Source organism: Schistocerca gregaria, chromosome X, assembly GCF_023897955.1.
Source record: "Schistocerca gregaria isolate iqSchGreg1 chromosome X, iqSchGreg1.2, whole genome shotgun sequence".
In the NCBI taxonomy this organism is placed as follows: domain Eukaryota; kingdom Metazoa; phylum Arthropoda; class Insecta; order Orthoptera; family Acrididae; genus Schistocerca; species Schistocerca gregaria.
In genome coordinates this window covers 819079134-819095313 of record NC_064931.1, presented here as the reverse complement: position 1 = coordinate 819095313, position 16180 = coordinate 819079134, and the positions used below count along the sequence as shown (strand labels likewise).

At 41.8% G+C, this 16180-nt stretch overlaps 1 protein-coding gene across 7 annotated transcripts in view; it reads left to right on the top strand.

Moving 5' to 3' along the window:
- The window catches only part of LOC126297890 (uncharacterized), a 2130251-nt gene that overhangs the window by 694623 nt on the left and 1419448 nt on the right, over window positions 1-16180 (top strand). The window lies entirely within an intron of this gene.

The following is a 16180-nucleotide window of genomic DNA, read 5'->3' as shown; positions in this document are numbered from 1 at the left end:
ATCAGTCTGGCTCTGTTTCACCCCATTAGTGGCTACATTTCCGAAAACAATGAAATACTTATTTTTTTATTTGTAACAGCGAAGCGAAATACAAAGTTTCATAGATTTAGGTTCAAAAATACTTTCATATAGAAATATTTGATAAAAGTTTTCATCCCCATCTTCACTCCCTTAGGGATTGAATTTTCGAATACAATCAAAACCGTATACCAGTTTTCATAGGCGTAGGTTTAAAAATACTTTAGTAGTTCTTTAATAGTGATTTATTTTTTAAAAAATAACCCACTATTTCAACCCCAAGGAGGTTCAGTTTCATAAAAAAAATTCGTATTTCTTTATTTCTGACCGAGAAACCAAATACCAATTTTCGTAGGTCTAGCTTCAAAATTGCCTTAATAGCGACGTATTTCCAAAAACCATTTCAGACCTTTTTCACTCCAATGGGGGTTGAATTTCGAAAAATCTCATCTTTAACGACACCTATAGTATAAAATCAACACACTTTACAAATTTGAAGTTTCTATCCTTAGCGGATTGGACTGGGCGGGCTCCTTAAACAACGGTACATTCTGTCATAATTCTTAACGTCACGTGTTTGTATAGTCCCCTATGTTCTGCCTCAGCTGCTGTATTTAAGTCTACAGTAGGCTGAGTGAAGTGACAGCGAAGTTAGACTAACGCGCTACCCGCCACGAAAACTCTATTACTGCAGCCGAAGGCCGCCGCAGGCAGTTCTGCCGACAAACTTCCACAGACAGTATCCGCAACCCCGATGACCTCTGCACAGAGTGGGAAGTTCCGAAACGGAAGCAAGACATGCCCCATTTCACCGCAGAAGCAGAAAGGGATACGCAGCGAACACCAACAGCTTTCAGTTAAGTTACGCGTTAAACACGAGCCTGTCAACACTGCGAATATTGGTGCCGATAGCCTGGTAGTAATATCTGGACAAGCAATATTCTGCAAACATCATGAACATTTTTCTCCTTTAACTCTAAGGCCTTGCTTATCTCCAGATCGCTACGGGTGTGGCACCATAAGATCGGCTTCTTGCCCATATATTCCAAGTTGAAGCTTCAAGGGTCAAATAAGCTGTAGAGTCACATAATTATGATCCATTCATGTGCTTCCTGAGATACGGGATGTCCCAAAACTTTAGGATCTACATCTACATGACTACTCTGCAATTCACACTTAAGTGCTTGGCACAGGGTTCATCGAACCACAATCATACTATCTCTCTAGCATTCCACTCCCTAACAGCGCGCGGGAAAAACGAACACCTAAACCTTTCTGTTCGAGCTCTGATTTCTCGTATTTTATTTTGATGATCATTCCTACCTATGTAGGTTGGGCTCAACAAAATATTTTCTCATTCGGAAGAGAAAGCTGGTGACTGAAATTTCGTAAAAAGATCTCGCCGCGACGAAAAACGTCTTTGCTTTAATGACCACCAATCCCAACTCGCGTATCATATCTGCCACACTCTCTCCCCTATTACGTGATAATACAAAACGAGCTGCCCTTTTTTGCGCCCATTTGATGTCCTCCGTCAATCCCACCTGGTAAGGATCCCACACCGCGCAGCAGTATTCTCACAGAGGACGAACGAGTGTAGTGTAAGCTGTATCTTTAGTGGACTTGTTGCATCTTCTAAGTATCCTGCCAATGAAACACAACCTTTGGCTCACCTTCCCCACAATATTATCTATGTGGTCTTTCCAACTGAAGTTGTTCGTAATTTTAACACCCAGGTACTTAGTTGAATTGACAGCCTTGAGAATTGCACTATTTATCGAGTAATCGAATTCCAACGGATTTCTTTTGGAACTCATGTGGATCACCTCAAACTTTTCGTTATCACTCTTATAAAGACGGTACATAATCTTATACTGAGTATTTTGAGGTAAGGAACAAATAGCAGGGATTCCCGACGGAGTCAGGGATTTTCTCTGCCTCGTGATGACTGGGTGTTATGTGATGTTCTTAGGTTAGTTAGGTTTAAGTAGTTCTAAGTTCTAGGGGACTGATGACCATAGATGTTAAGTCCCATAGTGCTCAGAGCCATTTGAACCATTTTTGAACAAATAGCAGGAAATTAATGTTTCAGGTGGTACGAGGTCTCTAATGAATAATGCATGTGATTGCCTTATAAAAAACGTTGGTAATGCTACCCCGAAAACAAACACCCTTCTCTTTGATGTATCCGCGTTGGTATTTGCCACTGTTTACAGTTGATAACTGGTTGTCGAAGCTGGATCGTGACACTTTACATCAACTTACAAATATGCATGTAATGTACGATGCACAAGGAGTTAATGGTATGAAAGCTGAAAGAATGCACAGAGTGTAGTCTCGCAAGGGGCGTAATCGTGATTGGAAGAAGCTAATTGCTTCGAATATCTACATACGAGATACTGTGTCGTTGACGCTACAGTGAGCGTCAACTGAATTGTTTCAATCGTAGAAATAGAGGATATGATGCTGGATCGCGTGAAGGAAAAATCATCAACAATCCCCGTAACTCACACGGAGCATAAAGGCTTCGAAAAGATATAATGTGGAGGGTACTGGCAGAGCAGCGTTTACGACACTACAGAACATATCAGTGTAAGTGTATTACGTAATTCCACTTGTTATTGAAGTTTATCAACAGGTCACTGTCATTCATATTTAAAATCGTGAAGTACGTCCCTGATTAGCAAGAACTACAAGAGTATTTAACGCATGTTTAGCCGTTTGTGATAAAACAGCACTTTAAGAAAATGTATAAAGGGTTTGTGCATTCTTATGTGACAACTTCACGACCATTTTTGAACTTCCCTTCATCGTTTTTGTTTTCTTACCTGCAAGAAATCGGGAAATGTCTTTCAGTTCATAAGAAAAACATCTAGATTACGTACAACAATAACTGTCTACATCCATTCTCTATCTTAAACGCCACTGTGGGCGAAACCATCGTCCGCCTCCGTAGGTAGGTGGCTAACGTGAGTAACTGCTGCACACAGGATCCGGTTTCGATCCCCGGAACTGCTAAAGATTTCTTCCTCGGTGTGAGGACTGGAATGGGGTGAACTCAACCTCGTGATGCCAGTTTAGTTGCTGTTTGAGTGAGAAGTAAAACCTGTAAGGTCTGGTAAGACAGCCGAGGGCTGGAAAACTGACCCCATGCTTCTCCATTTCACATACGAATGACGCCGTTGTCGCAGAATGCCATCGCGGCCGGTCGGTACTACGTGACCCGACAGAGCCAGTAGACGGAGCTTTAGCTGTAATTAAAGTAATCTTATTTTCCTGAACACGGGAACAATACGTAGGCGACCGCTGCACCTGTTTACGCCAGTCTTCAACCGTTTGGAAACTCAGGTTTTATATTTCTCTGACGCTCTCAAGCGAATCAGACGAAACCTGTAACCATTCGTGCTGCCGTTCATTCAACCGTTTCAGCGTTGCGTGGTATCGACCTCCCACGTTTCAGCGCGAGTGCTTTGTAAGTAATTTCTTTTACAGACTACCTACGTTTTCCGAGTAATCCACCAATGAAGCCAAGTCTGCCATCTGCTGTACCTACGATTTATTCAATGCGACTCATCCATTTTAAAAGTAAACGGAACAGTAAATCGTTGTTCGCATCCACGTGAATGTAATAGTATATTGCATATACTTAGGTAATGTTCAACCTTGAAATCAAAATGTCTGTGCCAGTCGTAGTTTCGCATGCACACGAAGTCTACAATGCGAAACGCAGAGTAATAACTTTAGGAGGATTGTTGCGAGGACAACAAAAGGTCGACTCAAATGTTGCGTTGTGGTTGTGCCTCGTGCTCCGTTGAGTGGTATTACGAGCTGAACTGGGTCAGACAGACAGCGAGCAATGCCGTCGACTACCCCGCCTTTCGCTCAGAGTTGTATCCGATAAGAAGACTCCCCTGTAAGAAGGAAGCAACTTTTATGGCAGCAACAAGTCGTAAAATCCAGTTGCGCTCTCAGCGTGTTTTGTGCACTGGTGATATACGATACGCCTTCCACGAGACTCGGCTTGGCTCGTGTGTATTTGTACGTCTTCCTTCCTACTTCTGCTACTAAGGCACATCGGCTGTGGAGAGTTGGCCGTTTTTATTTTTGTTTTTCCGCATCGACAGTGATATCGTGGGACCTGACACGCGTCCGGATAGACGTCGGTAATAGCCGCAATATAAGACCCACTATGGAGCTATTCTGTAGCAGTCGATGGAATCCTTGCGACGTTTCTACGCAATACCGAAGGATATCCGGAACTACGAGATATAACACGTCTTCATCAATTAATCTTCCGGGACATCGTTAACTATAGAGCAGAACATCCTGCTACGAGGAAAACAGGATTATAGCTATAGCCGCCGAGTCTCGAGAATTCACTCTATTGCCGGCCATAACTAAAACAGCCAGAAAGTGTGCTGACTAAACAAGTTTATTTGCTCATATCTTTCCTTTCTTCTTTAGTTTTCGCTTTTGAATTACTTAAATTTTGCACTACACCTGGAAGGTAATCTAATATCACGGTATAATTCACTACAGAGCTGTTAATTTTACCATCATTTCTGTATTGAAAATCTTACAATGCGCATATACAAACAGTATTTGTTGAACGTTTACGGATCTCTCTCCTAACGTTCATAAATCCATGTAGCAGATGTAAAGTTGTTGGTTGAAAGACCAGTTCCAACCATTCTCTTGGTATTTTTTTTTAAAAACATGGAAAATTCCATAAAATATTTTGCACGATTCTGAGGTCTATACTGCAGGTAAGAAAAAGATGAGCACGAACGAACACGTACAGATAAGTCGAATTTTCGAAAGAAAATTGCCCGTGTCTGTCTTTTCACACCTAAAGCAAACACAGTTTATGAACGCAACACACAGTTTATGAACACAACGCACAGTATTCTTCATCGCAAAATTAACTCTCGAATGAGAACTTTTCTAAAATAACGTTACTGAGTAAGAGTTTTCTTACGTTCTTGAATAGCGGGAAACATTTCACCATTTTCGTGGTATAACCTGCAATAAAATTTTGAGTCTGCGAGTACCTATTGTACATTTTGCAAATTTATCTTAAATACAATTAAAACCATAAAACGAAGAATAACAAAACATCTTATATCCCTTGAATATTAGTTCAGAAGAGGACGCCGTAGCACACATAGAATTAAAATCCGTTAACGCCGTGAAATATTTAATTCTTTAGTCTAGCGATAGGTGGATACTAGTTTGTGTAGAGAGCTGTACTATTTGTCTAAAAGTACTCTCACAAATGATCATTTCATCTGTGTTTATCATCTCTAGAAATTTGCTGCATACTTCTCAGTTTGTGAAATTGCACTGTTACTCGTTAGCCGGCTGGAGTGACCGAGCGGTTCTAGGCGCTACAGTCTGGAAACGCGCGACCGCTACGGTCGCAGGTTCGAATCCTGCCTCGGGCATGGATGTGTGTGATGTCCTTAGGTTAGTTAGGTTTCAGTAGTTCTAAGTTCTAGGGGACTAATGACCACAGCAGTTGAGTCCCATAGTGCTCAGAGCCATTTGAACCATTTGTAAATTAGTAAGTATGTGTACTTAAGAAAAAGAACTGTATTACGAGTCTTGTAAATCAATCCTGAATTAACCAATATGCGTAAGTGCGCACTCAAACTGCCGTAACTTCGACCCGTAGTTTCTTTTCAAGTAGTAGGTTCACCTAATTATTTCTTATTTTCTTTCTTAGTTGAATCACTACAAGTTGCCAGCGAACAGCTTCATATCCTCAGGACGGTTTCGAGATTTCAGTCTCACTACAGCTGGCATGGAAATGCCAGTTTGCCAGTTCAACAGTTTGCCTCGCTAGGCAGGGAAAAACAAGGGCGATGAAGGGACTATGCTAATCTGTGCAAATAAAAAGTCACAATGAAACACGTAAGTAAAACCTATTCTGGTCAGCACAGAAAGTTGCTATTTCATCGGAGGAGGGTAGTTCAAAATTTTTTTATGCATAAAATCGATATTGTCTTCACTTTATTAATACAGGTAGTGACCGATATATAGTTTACCTGTGCGTATATCAGAGCAAAAGATATCCTTAGTGTCCACACGTTTTTAATAGTTTCATTAACGACTGATAGGATTCCTGAAAGAGTTGCGAACACCAGCTCAGAGAAAAAGCAGTTATCGATAGTACAGCGATGGTTCAGGGTAGCCAGTACGGCCATTTTACGCTTACGAAGTTTTCCAATATTTTTTGTGAAGTTAGGTCATCTGCATACTTTTGGCATTTTGCGACCATCCAGTGACCACTGACATACACACTGACCAGATGGCATCCGTTCTGTCCTGTGCGTCTCTAGTCTATGCTTCTCTAATACTGAAATAGCAAGGTCTCGCGAGTTCAACACTAGCTCTGAATAATATGGTTTTTTTTTCGGCACAATTGTACTTGTTTTATTCTTTTTTTCCACTGTGGGAAACGAGCAAACACCTGCAGTGCGCTTTCACTGCGTTTATCACAAAACGCTTATTTACTAGTTGTGCCCTTTAAGCGCATCAAGAGCGACAATATTGACGCTGTGTCGAGCGGTGTGTGCTTGTTAGCGAAATTGGGCAATCGTCGGCAGCTTGTTGTGTACTCAGTCGATGGCGCTCAAGCCGCAGTGCGGTGTCCCGCCAGCTGAGGACGCGCGCGCCGTCGTCAAAGTGTGAACACCCTGGCAGCGCCCACTGACGCGGAAACACCGGGAGCACACATCCGAGGCCACTTTTTGTAGCTTACGAACCCCCACGAGAGGTAATTCAAATTGAGCAATCGTCCCTCATCAAGGTGTTAGCTCACTACTGAAGAATCATCGCCTGACTTTTCGGATATGTTTAACGAATGGGTAGGACACACACACACACAAAAACACAGTTGTGTGCTACGGTGTCATCTACGCACTTGAGTAAGAAACACATGAGCCTTATGTGTCAAGCAGGTAGGGCGCTCTAATGACAGTATATCCATGCTCTCGCTATCTAGTGACCGAGCAATATAACTTACTTCGTTTACCACTGGCTACCGATAGATGGCAGGATGCGTTAAGTAGTACATTCCGACACAGCGACACAGTAGAAAAACCGCTTTTTACATGTATGTGAACAACTGGTAATTGAAGATGTAACAATTATTTACTGGTTATGTGAAGCTAATATATTCAGAGAAATATCGTAGATCTGAAAACGTATGCAAGATTATTGTATGGCGACACAGAGAGTTTTAGTAAGCAATATAAATTAGTATGTAAATGCGTAGCGTAATATGCTGGAAGTGTTGGCAAGGCAAGCGGGAACAATAAATGTAACGTACCTCTATGAGGATTTTGGCGCGGAAAGCTTGGTACAAAAGTGGCTACATAGCGAGTGACGTGGACTTACGGTGCAATTATTCCACGGAGTCATACATGTTTATGAAATAACATATTAGACGGTATTGACTAACAACTGAGCGACCAATGTGAAGTTGAAATACTTAATAAAGAAGAATTTATGGGATGGTTTGGATGTAAACATCGTGGTAAACATGCATTGCACCGAAAATAAAGTAATAAAAGCAAGTTATCTGTCGGAGATGTATGGCCTGCTTTAATTGTGGTTATTAATAAGTCGACAAATGGTCGTTATGATTCGTAGAAACCACTCTTCGAAATAGTGACCAAACGAATAGGGAAGAAAGAGCAAGTACATCATACAGCTCCCACTCGTTCGTGCTGTCTCTTTCTTAGTACGAGTGTTCAAAAGTGAATACTATAGACAATGACAACCTCTTAATAATGAAGAATATTTTCAATTGGCTTATATGTTAGAGCTAATCTTATTTTATGTCATCCAACTTTTATTAATGGGAGGTTTACTATCTATTGGTTCAAAATTCGATTTTTATAAATTGCATTTTTGGATCCACCCCTGAAATTCCGAATACGGGACGGAAATGTTTGTTATTCGCGGTTGAACAAAAAACACACCTGCCTGAAATCTGCCTGTTTTACGCACCAGTGTTTTTCTTTAGGAGGACGAGTTATTCTATCGGTGCTTGGGAGGAAACACACAAAATTCAAACGAAAGTTTGAACGCGTGTATGTGGTAGTCAGCCCCCAAGCATTTGCATTCTGGTGCGAAGACTGTGGAGATTGCGACTTTCCTGGCAGTGAGCAGCTTCAACGAAGGGTATTCAGCAATTCTGAAGACCATGACAACGATGGGCGTCCCCCTGGGACTCTGGTCGACGCAGTTCGCCAAGCATTCGGACGACCACCGGATTCAGGTAGCGGAAAACCGCTCGTCACCGGCCGTCCGAGCGGCTCTGGAGTAGCGCACGATGGCCCGGATCGAGCAGAACGGCCTCTGTGAGGAAGAGGAAGGACTAGTTTATGGATCCGTAATAACAGATCGAACGTAAGTTGCATAATATTGCATTTACATGTAGTCAAAATTTCAAACTCGTTTTTCTCGAAATGACCTTTTTTTTTATCGCGTGGTATGGTAACTTCAAATCTCCTGAACCTGTTGGCATGATTCTCTGTTTCCGACGAAGCTAACTAAATTGTCTAGGAGTTTTATCACTTTTATTCCGATCCATCAACTATAAATATTTTTACTTTTACTACAGCGACGTAAAGCAACATGACTGTTGTTTGGTATTTGTTGTTATGCTGCAAAGTGCTAAATCCGCGTGGTTAGTAACGATGCTTCCTTGTGAGGCTAAAGTAATTCGCGTCAGTACAGCTACAGTTCTTGATTAAAATTAGTATACTGCTTCTGTGCCGCTTCTTGATATTTAAACTCTTTGTCCATCGACAAGTGAGAGTATAGAGTTACACAGGTGACAACTAAAAGTGCAACTCACTAGAAGCTTCAAACAAATGTCAAACTGGTATGATACGCAAATGTTCAGCATTTCAGCGCGCAATGTCAGTCTTTTCAATATTGCGTGAAACTCATTCTTGTAGTCTGGTATTTTGATAACTTACTCTTCAAGCATTCGTCGTTGCACTTTTAGTGCACATTTGCCCTGCTAGGAAAGAGCCAACATTAACTAAAAGTTCAATGTGTTGTACAGAGCCGGCCGCAGTGGTCTCGCGGTTCTAGTGGCGCAGTCCGGACTGCTACGGTCGCAGGTTCGAATCCTGCCTCGGGCATGGATGTGTGTGATGTCCTTAGGTTAGTTACGTTTAAGTCGTTCCAAGTTCTAGGGGACTGATGACCACAGCAGTTGAGTCCCATAGTGCTCAGAGCCATTTGAACCATTTTTGTTGTACAGAAACTAGACATACTCATCTTTTAAGCTGCCCACAATTCAGTTTCGTCATATTCTCCAGGAGATGATCATAGGTCCTTGAGTTTCGATTTCCTAGTGAAGACGCTTCTTCATGATATCACAGCACAACGTTTTAATCCACATTTTGAAATGCATAGCAGCAGAAATTTACGCCAGTCTTCCTATTTGTGCTAAAGAGAGCTTCTACACTCGCACACATTTTTACAATAAAAAAAGCTTGCGATGTTTCATGTACGACAACTAATAGCGAACTGACACAAGAGCATGCGCTTGGCGCACGGACTCAGATTAGTTTCGGGCTACATGACGAGCCTGATCCGGCGCGGATTCAGATGAATTAGTACATGAGCGTCTAGTATGATCTAGAAGCGGTAAATGTTCAACTTAATAATTACGTTCACTTCCTATTTTAAGTTACTAAACAATATATACAAAACTGGATATTTTGATGTTTGAAAAATATAAGCAAAAAGGTAGGCAATCAAGTATAATTTCTGAAATCGGGCAATCTATAATACATCTTATTTACAAAACAGAAAATATTTTCCTTTTTAGGAAGTGCAAAGGTGTATATGAAAGAGTTGGCATATTTGCAAAAATACACGGTGCACGCACAGTAATGTGACCACTGCCTATGTTTGATACCAGCGTGCAATAACCACTCACAGACGGTAGATAGCAGCACTGTCAGTGCAGGATATGTAATGCGTGATTGGGTTGCGAGGGGGAGGGGGGGGGGGGGCAGCGGCGTGTCACAGAAAACAGTGCAGTCGTTATCGTAATGGCGCAAGATCCAAAAGGGCATGATCATTGGCTATCGGACAAGAGTGGAAGCATTTCTGAAGCGGCTAAGTTTGTGAACTTTTTGCGAGCCACTGTGGTTTTCATGGCAAAATGGCGCCATTCAGTAGTGGCGACGAGGCAACTGTTGTGCACCACGTGTCACAGATGACAAGTGTGAACGACGACTGCGGGGATGTGTACGGACGAATAGACATACAACTGTTCTGAAACTCGCCGGCCAGGGTGGCCGAGCGGTGCTAGGCGCTGCAGTTTGGAACCGCGCGACCGCTACGGTCGCAGGTTCGAATCCTGCCTCGGGCACGGATGTGTGTGATGTCCTTAGGTTAGTTAGCTTTAAGTAGTTCTAAGTTCTAGGGGACTGATGACCCCAGACGTTGAGTCCCGTAGAGCTCGGAGCCATTTGAACCATTTGTTCAGAAACTCAACGCCCAGATGAACCGAATGGCTATCGACAGTGTCGCCTTAACAACCGTTCAGCGAACATTGCTGCTTATGGGCCACCGCATCAGGCGCCTGGTTCATGGACCCGTGCTGATTGCTCTTCAGCGGCGACGAGTGCTGGAATTGGTGCACCAGTGCCACAACTGGTCATCCACTAAGTGGCGACAGGTGGCCTTCCCAGATGAATCATGTTTCATAAGCGTACAGCGTGAAGCATATGAAAGCAAACGTGGGTCCGGGCTGGGCTGAGGAGGGAGCATTATTGTCTGAGGAATATTTTATGTAGCTTTCCCTGGGTGGTCTCGTCATTCTGGAAGGAACAATGGAACAGCACAAAAATATATGTGTTCTTGGTGACCATGTCCACCGCTACATGCAGTTTGTTTTTCCTCCAAACGATAACATCTACCAACGGGAAAATACAATTTGTCGCACAGCTGGCGGTGTACGTGCGTAGTTCGAAGACCACCAGAATGAGTTCAGTCTCGCAGTGGTCTGCGATGCAGAAGTTGGTTATTCAGGCTTTTGACAGGTAGTCACATGAAATTGATTGGGCACTTTATTCCAAATATGTGGCATTTTTTGTAACTCATATAGAGTGGAATCTATATTGTAATTAATTTTTTATAACCAAAAGGTAATATTTCAATATATCGTGGAATAATTTGGAAAACTGAAATTTTGGTAAATACGTTAGCGTAATGTATTAATCCATTGGTCACGCCTCCTGTATTTTATAATTGGAATGGACATAGCCGAAAAAATAGTAGGGATCGCAAATTTCGGTATACTGGTAAGGCGCTGCAAAACTCGGTTAACATAGGGACCGCAGAATATTGTTTTGTTATCAGCGCAACCGCACATTTTATGTAGGAGTGACACAATCTACATTTTTCCTATGAGGAAAGATTATGCAACGGTTTTCTAATTCAGAAATCACATTTGAATTATGGTTGGTTGTGAGAAGTGGCAACGGCCTTGCCGCAGTGGTTCCCGTGCGATCACCGAAGTTAAGCGCTGTTGGGCGTGGCCGGCACTTGGATGGGTGACCATCCAGCCGCCATGCGCTGTTGCCATTTTTCGGGTAGCACTCAGCCTCGTGATGCGAATTGAGGAGCTACTCGACCGAATAGTAGCGGCTTCGGTCAGGAATACCATTATAACGACCGGGAGAGCGGTGTGATGACCCCACGCCCCTCCTATCCGCATCCTCCCCTGAGGATGACACGGCGGTCGGATGGTCCCGGTAGGCCCTTTGTGGCCTGACGATGGAGTGTTATTGTGAGACGATCGGGTATTGCCTGTTGTAGTAGGACAAATGCCCACCGACACGCGTCAGAATTCGACAGCGACAGGGTCCTGGGCAGTAGAGACTGTGGTGTAGAGTTCTACCATGTAGCTGCTCGCGCTGGACCACCGAATATGGAATCGATGTTTTCTGGAGGGCCATACTAGCCGCCAGGCAGTGTCTCAGCTGCCTCTGCTACTAGCGCCTGTGAGGACAGACGTATTGTTTGGTCAGTTGTGCAGGATCGAACGTTCACATCATGTACCCTGAGTCAGATATCATGTATGTTTGCTGCAAGTCAACTAACCACCCGGATAAGTCGATGACATCCCGAGTACCACAAATTGTCAGCACGGTGATCATTGTCGCGGTTTCCCATGACGCGGACGCTGAGAGAGACGTGCCCAACCACAACACTGGACACAGGTGTCAACAAGTCGTTATTTCAGATGAGTTTGATTTCCGTGTACAGCATCACGACGGATTAATCTGTGTGTGTTAGACTGCGTTCATCTTTGTCAAATGGCTCAGCATCAAGGTTGATGGTATGAGTTGCCACTGAGCACACAACACTATCACATGTGGTTCGCATAGCCGGTACTTTGGACTGCAGCCGTTAAATATGTGATTTGAGAAGCCAGCGACTGTGCCCTATCTTCGAGGTGTTCTTGACCTTACGTTCCACCATGCTAGGGCTATACCAGGCCTTGCCAGTTATATTCTGACGTACTTCGGTACAGAGTGTATCAGAATGTTGCTCTGGGCAGCAAATTCTCCAGATATCTACCACTGAAATTATCTGGTATAGATTTCCGAGGGGTTGGCACGTCGCCACTCGCCTGACACCACGATTTGTGAAGGCTAACAGAGCTCAAGTAGCGTGGAATGTTGTACCCGTATATGTGATACGAGTTCTGTTCGATTCGATGCCCAGGCAGTTTATAGCCATTATTGCTGCCTGAGGTGGGAGCTCTGTGTACTAAAATTCATGTATGCTACACCCCAGATCAACTATAAATTGCATAAAGTATTATTCCTATTTTACTTTATTCGCCAATTAATTAAAAGTCACTAATATGCCAGCCTTCCTCGTTGTGCAATTGTAATGACCAAGACTGTACATGCAAGATGTTTCACAATTCATGTTACACACTTGTAGAGGGGACATAGTGGCTCAAGCTTTACATAGGAAACCGTGTCCGGCAACGGCATCCAACGACGCTACAGAGCGTCAAGGTTATAGGCGCCAGCGTCTGTAAATGTATGTATAGACAGGGTGATTCCTTGATTATGTTAAAAAATTTCCAGGCTGACACAGAAGGTTCAATATATCAATTTCAGCAAGGGTCCCTGTACCGAAAGGGACGAGTTGAAAGCTAAAAGCGAAAACCATACCTCTTGGCAATGGAACGCATTGTGGGGCGGCGAAGAAGTCGTTTAATGTGTTGTTTGAATGTTCATTTCACGTAACAGACTATTGCCGATGCAACATATGTGGGACGGCGAAGAAGTCGTTGTTTAATGTTGAATGAAAGTTGAACATTGCCACCTTAAATCACGCGAGCCTGGCAACTAATTTGGTGGCCAGTCAGAAAGCGAAGGGAAACTTACTGACCTTAGTTCCCAGTCTGCACGGCCACATTCCTGTACAGCCCAGCTAAACGAAAAATATCCATAGTTCTTCACGGGATTAGGGCTGCTTCAATAAAATTTAAAGTTCCAAACAAGATTTTATTATCTTAAAGGCTCACACAAATTACTCGAAACTTCTGAAAATGCTAAAGACATTAAATATTGTTAATTCAGCCAATCGTTTAATAGTTCAGAGGCGACTTCTACAGCAAGTTCCTCCCGAATAGTTCATTACTCTAACTAACGGTACTCTATTAATAGTTCGCAATAATGTTAAAAAAAAATTAATGCTCGCCTTAAAAGTGGAGTTAGTCACCACTTGCCACGCGGAATTATACTTCACACGGACGGCACAATAACAGTTTGTTACCGAAGTCTAAACGATCCAGGACGGTGTACAGTCCTCGCGATTTTCAATGTCCGTTTACATTGCTAAGTACGCACATGTCACAGTCCGCTATGACGTCACCCGAGGCTAGGCGCGATCGGACGTTAAGCTCGCGTGGACTAGGCGTTGGTCAAATGCGGAGTGAGCTTCCTACTGCCTCTGCCGCTCTTTTTATATAGCTCCGGCGCGTACCGCCAAGAGAGCATCTGTTCTTTCGTTCCTATGCAGATGCCTGTAGCCTCCAAATGATCGCTATCTCAGGCACATAATCTTAAATATCACATTTAATAATAGCTTTACAAACTTCTCAATTTTTGTATACCTACATCTGAGCAGTACAGAAGCACGTAGAAAATCTCAGACCGCTAAAATTAAAACTTTACTCTCTAGAATTTTTACAATGGAACTAACGGTAGATTGTTACCTCTGAACCATAGCTTTATCAAGACTTGTATCAGCTGTTAATTATGCTACAAGACTAAAACTTGGTGTAGCTTTGTTAATTGTCCTATCTGATCATTGGTCTTAAAGAATTTGTTTTATCATTAAAATTTAAAGTACTTAATCTATAATGCTTATGTACATTTTACTCACAAAAGTAGTTTTTACTAAATTACTAAAAAACTAAAAGAGGTAACTGATTGTGGTATTTCCATTATTATTATTAGGGTGAACTGAAGCATCCTACCAATTTTCAATATTGTAGCTCTATTATTTCGCGCCTCTGATTTTTCCGAAAAACGCGGATTCTGGAGTCAATTTTAGTTTTATGGTTTTGGAAACCAGCACCACTCATTAATGACTACTTACTGCACCTTCTCACCAAATTTTGGCTTCCTAGCGTCATTATTTAGCGCCTCCTATTTTTCTTTCAAAACGTGAATTTTACGTAAACTACTAATTTTATAACATTAAGATTTGTTACCTGAAACATTATTACATAGAACTATACTTTAACAAAGTTTTACACACAAATCTTAATTTTTACTTTTATGTTAAATGTGGTGCAATACTATATGCAGGCGCGTTACGATGACGTGACGCTACTAGCAGTGAACTAGGGTAAGTCCCGTGCACTCGCTCGCCTCTGTATCTTATACATGATACAGCGCTTGCTTTGCTTCATCACCCCCTTTTTAATTTTCGTGAAAATCTATTTTTGAACAAAATTAAATTTCTAAAAGAACAAACAAGCGATGGATTACTTTAGTATACCTCTTTCAACTTAAGTTGCTTCTTCTTAGGAAATTCCTTATTACTACATACACAAAATAACCATACTCATATACACATAGAAAACCTAGTACAGAAGACATTCACAAATTATTTACATACATTTACATGGAAATATAAATTTTTCAATGGTTACAAAATAGTTATTTTTTTTTTTTTTAAAAATCAGTCTCTTCCTGAAAAAGAAAATACACACGACTTTTATCACTGCAACGCACTCACATTTTTCTTTTACTATAATACTCGGCACTGTGGTGGGTGTCCTATTGTAACACTCATTTAATTTCACTGATTGACAAAATTGTGGGAGGAAATTGTATTCACTGTGGTTTGCGTCTCTACTTCCAATCTCCCTACCGCTTGTTGTCAGTCATTCATGCAGCCTGCATGTCCCTGAGAAACAGACAATACAGTCTAAGTTTCTGTTTTCAACTTATATCTAAGGTAGGACAAAGTACATTTTATAGTTTATATTCTGGCACTATTTTACTAATTGTGAAGTTGTCAGAAAGACATTTAGCACTAAGTCGTATCTGATACAATAGCTCCTACTTTCTTCTTTCATAAATAATCTTTTAGGTTCCTAAATAGTGAAAATTCTTTTAGCAAATTAATATATTAAGATCTTGCTTCAACTTAGAAAATTGAGTAACCTTTTAGTTTTAATGTACTCTGGCTTAATTATCGTATGGATTAGTTCATCAAAGAAGTCATTTGCTGACCAGCACTTTGCTTTATTGTATGAATTACTAAAGAAATTAGTTATTTTCAGTATACCGATTCCAAATTTCTGCATTTTCCAATATTTGTGTGTTTCTGTTGTCTGTTTAACTATTTATTTGCCTCAAGCAAGATTTAGCGTTTTTCACCATTTCACGAGACGTGAGGGAATTATTCTTTAATCCTACATCATTTACTTCAATTTACTTACTTCACTTCTTCACCTTATTCATTTTCTCCCTTTTCTTCCAGATTCAAAAATACTTCATTTCTCCACTTCTTTCTCCCTTTTCCTTTTGTCAGCCTATTGACGTCCTGTTTCTATATATTTGGTGCGATCCTCACACCACTTCCA